Source organism: Callospermophilus lateralis, chromosome 7, assembly GCF_048772815.1.
Source record: "Callospermophilus lateralis isolate mCalLat2 chromosome 7, mCalLat2.hap1, whole genome shotgun sequence".
In the NCBI taxonomy this organism is placed as follows: domain Eukaryota; kingdom Metazoa; phylum Chordata; class Mammalia; order Rodentia; family Sciuridae; genus Callospermophilus; species Callospermophilus lateralis.
Genome location: NC_135311.1, coordinates 101,173,484 through 101,178,599, shown reverse-complemented (window position 1 = coordinate 101,178,599; position 5,116 = coordinate 101,173,484). Strand labels below are relative to the sequence as shown.

The window sequence follows — 5,116 nt, the reverse complement described above, 5'->3', positions numbered from 1 at the left end:
CTTCTTCTTCTTTTTTTTTTTTAATATTTATTTTTTAGGTGTAGATGGACACAACACAATGCCTTTATTTTTATGTGGTGCTGAGATTGAACCCGGGTCCCGCCCGTGCTAGGCGAACACTCCACCGCTGAGCCACAATCCAGCCCCTTAGTTGATGTTCTTGTTTGTGAAAGAACATGCTGTTAAGATTCAAGCAAGCCACTTACTCTCTCCAAGCCTTCGTTTCTGCATCTATAAGTCTGTTTCCTTCTAAATTGTACCCATTCACCTCCATTCTTCCTTTTGAATTCTTAACAGAAATATAATTTTCCAGACCCTCAGCAATCCTTCAAAAACATGAAAATAGTGTACTTTTCCTGAATCTTCTCATTTGCAGGTTAACAAAAAAAATTTTTTTCAGGTACCCTTCTCTCTTGACTTTTTGATTCTTTGCAGTCAATCATGTGGTTATTCCCAAACTGATGTGGTCATAGATTGAATTAGAAAAAGTGGAGTGTTTGAAGTTAAAGGAAGAACCAGATGAACAGTGTGTATTAGAGAAGGATCTTCCACAGAACTGGTCTTATAGGGGGATGCACAGGAGGCCCACAGGGTATGTTCAGTATGAATAACACCAACAAATAAATGGCAGAACTGGCCACTGCTCTTCTCTGATCTTGGCCTCAGTTTACTCTTTAAAGGTGAAGCAGTTGCTTTTGTCACCAGATGTCCTCTCAAAGTGCACTTCCTCTCTGACATCCCCAACCTTCCAACAAGAGTTTCTTGGAATTTCTTGTTCCTGGGTGCTGTGCCGCACCTGAGCAGGGCAAGCAGGACTCTGTGGCCTCTGCTTGCTTGGGGGCGGTCACTGAGCCGGCTTGCTGCCTGTGACTTGCTGCCTGTGACCCTGCCGGCAGGGTGCCAGGCTGAGCTCTCAGAACCCCAGGCTGCTCTCATCCTTGCCACATTGGTCCTATCTTTTGGTTGGACAACGACCTGGTTTTTCTGCTTCAACCAAAGAACAAGTCTTCCCAAAGGTCTGAGCTAATGGTGTGCTTTTATCACTTACTGGGTCTGGTGCTAATGAAGGCCTGGCCGCCTTCAAGGTGAGCCACTCTGAATGTCCGCCTCCAAATGAAGCACATTTGCAAACAGCACAGGGAGGAGCGCTGTGCTGTAGCCCTGTCCAGGCAGACAGTTCTCTGTTTTGGGCCTTGTCCTCCCCTTTATCCAGGCGGAAACGTTATTTGATGAGTTTTTCACCCTTTGCAACTGTTTCCCGCAGGGTGATTTACTGAGTGACATCTGGGTCTGGCCTCCCCTTTCCCCTGTAGGATGCAGTTTTGATGAGTAAACCCTTGCAGTGTGTTTTCTCCTGTCCACAGGCTGTGGGGTTACTGGAGTTTGGAGTTCCACAAAGGCTGGATAAATGCCCTGGATTCAGAGCCATGATAGGTTATGACTGTTTGGTTCCCTCGAAACATGTGCCGGGTGTCATGGCCTGACTTGGGACTGGGCAGAGGGGCCTGAGCAGCTTCTCCGGACACCTGTGTAGGGCAGAGTTCAGCGGGAGAAAGAGGCAGTTCCACCTCCCCCTGGCTCTGTACCCAGTGACTTCACTGCTAGAAAATCACCCTGAGGCCCTTGCCAAGGAACAGGGCAGGAGAGCAGTCAAGACTTTAGTCATTGCTAAAACTGCCAGCAAAAACAGAAAGGGAAGTGAGGGACGTGGACACTTTTGGAGTCTCATTGGAATTTCACAATGTCCTGGTGAAGACACAAATGTCCCGATTCTGATGAAGAAAAGGAAACAGGCCTGAGGAGTGAAGCCCTTTGTGCAGACACTCAGCAGGCAGATGCCAAGGCGTGGGTGAGCTTTGCCTGTCTCTGGTCATCGCCTCCCAGGGCTGCACTTAGAACCAGAGGGCTGGTGACAGGGCACCAGGCTGAAGAGGCCACACAGCAGGTCCTGTAAGACCATTGCTGTGGCTGATGATGGAAGCCCACTGCTCCAGCTGTTGGATTCTGAATATTAATCTGTACCCCAGAGCCAGTGGGCATCCTGAGATTCCGGTGGGTGGAAGGGTGAGGAGATGCAAGGCAAGGGAGGCTGGCCAGGGGCTTCCTGCAGGGTGCCTGGCCCCGCAGCCCCCTGTGGGCACGTTGGGCTGGCTTCTTAGCAAACCCCCAGAGGCTTGCTCTTTCCTCCCCACACCAACAGGGGGCAACAGAGAGCAGTCACCCAGGGCCTTGATTCCCCAGAAGCCCATTTTTGTTCCACATTTTTGTTTTGTGGTTTGGGCAAGTTCATTCACTTCTCAGGGCCTTAGTTTCCTTATCCAATTGGGGATGATAATCCCACCCCACAAAAATCCCTCACAAGAGTTTTGAGATAATTATGAGATTGTGGATTTAAGTCAATTTGTACATCAAATATGGGCCCGCTCAAGTTTTAAAGTCTTCCTAAATCTGTCTCTTTGATGAAAATTCACTTTAAATCCTTTGTAGAAGTCAGTGAGCTATATATATTTATATATATTCAAATATAAATAAAAGGGATGACTGTTGTAAAATCTTACTTGACAATTGTTCTGGGAAAATACTTATTTTTGGCCTTGGGATTAGTAAGTCCTATCTGGAGCCATAATTGAAGATTCCATTCACTTTATCTGTTGATTTTATCTATGTGCAAAGACACTTTGGAGCAAAAATATTTCCTGTCCTCATGGAGTTTCCACTGAGTCAGGGATATAAGCTTTGACTGCTAGAGTTCAAACACACGTGCTTGAGTATATCAGTACATTGTTTATTAATTATGGTAAGTGCTAATAAGAAGGACTTACTACACCGAGAATGTAAAAAGAATTTGGAGGGTCAGAGAAAGTGAGCTGAAATCTGAAAGATGAGGCTGTGGTTATATAGATGTAGTGGAAGAGGAGAAACTATTCCAGGCATTGGGAATAGGAGGTACAAAGGTCCTGAGTTAGGAGGCTAAAAAGGAAGGTCAGTGTGCCTGGAGTGTCAGAAACATGCCTGAACAGCCCATAACACTGAATATTCATGAATTTCCTACTATGTGTGGAAAAGTAATCACCAAAATATTGGGTAGACTTACAGAACAGAAAATAAACTTTAATACTAAAAATACTAAAAATAAAATTTTTTAGTACTAGTTGCAGGTCAACATTGACATCTTCAGAGTTAGGATCATAAAAATGTATTTAGCAAAATTTTCCAGATTCATATGATGATCATATTTAGCATAAGTTAATAAATATAGAAACAAACATTTTCAAGAACAAATCGTTAAGGACTGGGTCCTCAAAGCTGAATTTTCTTCTTGAATTCTTTATTCCGTCCCTGCTGACCATGATGTCATCAGTGGCCCAGAATTGCTTCCTGACCTGATCCTCGTGTGCTTTTTGGGACTTTGTGTTGACTGTTTTCTCTCATTTGCCCATTGCCCTGCACTGTTACGCTCCTGCCTGCTCCTCCTGGGTCCTATACCTCCAGCTCCTAGGACTTCATTCTTGGAGCTCACTTATTGGTCTTCCTCCTACCTCTCAGTACAACCCCAGTCCATAAGACATGCTGCCCCTGCCCCAGCCCAGAAACCCAGCATGGTGCTCCCGATAGGTGACAGACAGAGGTGAGCCAGTGGGACCATGAGAGTAAGAGACTAATTCTATAAACTGGGCCTACTGTGCTGACCTCCACATGTTATCTTTTATAAAGCAATTCACCTGCAGCCCTGCCTGGCTTAAGTCAGTAGGATATTTTACATTCCTCAGCAAATAACCTTTTATCTGCAGGAGAAAGGCAGGTCTGAAATGCTGATAAGAAGCACACAAGTCACCCTGAGGGGGGAGGGGGTAGTACTTTTGTGACCCTTGCACAGACTGGGTTCAAAAAGGCAAGGAGATAAGGAAAATTCCCCCAACCACAAAATCTGTTAAGAACAGGTTCCAATTAGAACCAGGCAGTAGGGTGACCTAGAGTTGTCCTAGACTTCACCATGCATGGTGGAGACTTGAAAGTTTGATGTCATCTTCTGCCAGTCGAGAAAGCCTCTTGAAGCTGAATATCTCCTTCCCAGCTACTGGCTGCCAGAAACTCATTTATGTGGACAGTGAATGCAAACTTCACACTTCACACTTTTTTATGAAAAGCGTACGGCCACAGAGGTTGCTGCTGATGCTCTGGGTGAAGAATGGAAGGGTTCAGAGGTTTGAATCAGTGGTGGGAATGACAGACAAGGTTTCCCCATGAAGCAGGGTGTCTTGACCCATGGCTGTGTTTGCCTGCTGCTGAGTAAGGGGCATTCCTGTGATAGACCAAGGCGAACTGGAGAGAGAAAGTGCCATTCTGATGGAGGTTGCATTGTGGATGTCCATCTAAGCGTTCCTAACTTGGTTATTGTAAAAAAAGGAGAGAGGGATAGCCCTGGACTCACACATACTACTGTCCCTCATAGACTGGGACCCAAAAGAGCTAGTAAGTCCACAAACTTTTCAATCTCTGTAAGGAAGATGATGTCCATCCATATGTGGTCAGAAAATCCCTAAACAAGGAAGATTAAAAAACCCAGGACCAAAGCACTGGAGATTCAGGGTCTCGTTAATCCATGTGTCCTGCAAGACAAGCGCCAGCATATTGCTCAGAAGAAGCAGTACTAAGAAGAATAAGGAAGAGGCTGTAGAATATGCCAAACTTTTGGCCAAGAGAATGAAAAAAGCCAAAGAAAAACACCAGGAGGAGATTGCCAAGAGAGACAGACTGTCTTCTCCGGGAACTTCTAATTCTGAGTCCAGTCAAAAATAAGAATTTTTTTTTTAGTTGTAGATGGACACAATTTATTTATTTATTTGGTGCTGAGGATCGAACCCAGTGCCTCACACCTTTGAGGAAGGCATGTTACCACTTAGCCACAGCCCCAGGTCCACAAAATAAGAATTTTTAAGAGTAACAAATAAGTAAGATCAGAGCCCCCCCCCCCAAAAAAAAATGTCAAGAGATGGACCTACCAAAAAAAAGTCACAAAAACAAAAAAAAGTGGTGGACCAGGGCAGGACTCTCTGGAAACTTCCCTGGGACCCCAAGAAAACTGGAGGGCAAGGAGGGACACACTGTTCTTTTG

At 45.3% G+C, this 5,116-nt stretch overlaps 1 pseudogene; it reads left to right on the top strand.

The window, feature by feature from the left end:
* The first annotated feature begins 4,020 nt into the window (after positions 1–4,020).
* On the top strand, positions 4,021–4,800 carry LOC143404463 (small ribosomal subunit protein eS6 pseudogene; annotated as a pseudogene).
* Positions 4,801–5,116: the final 316 nt, after the last annotated feature.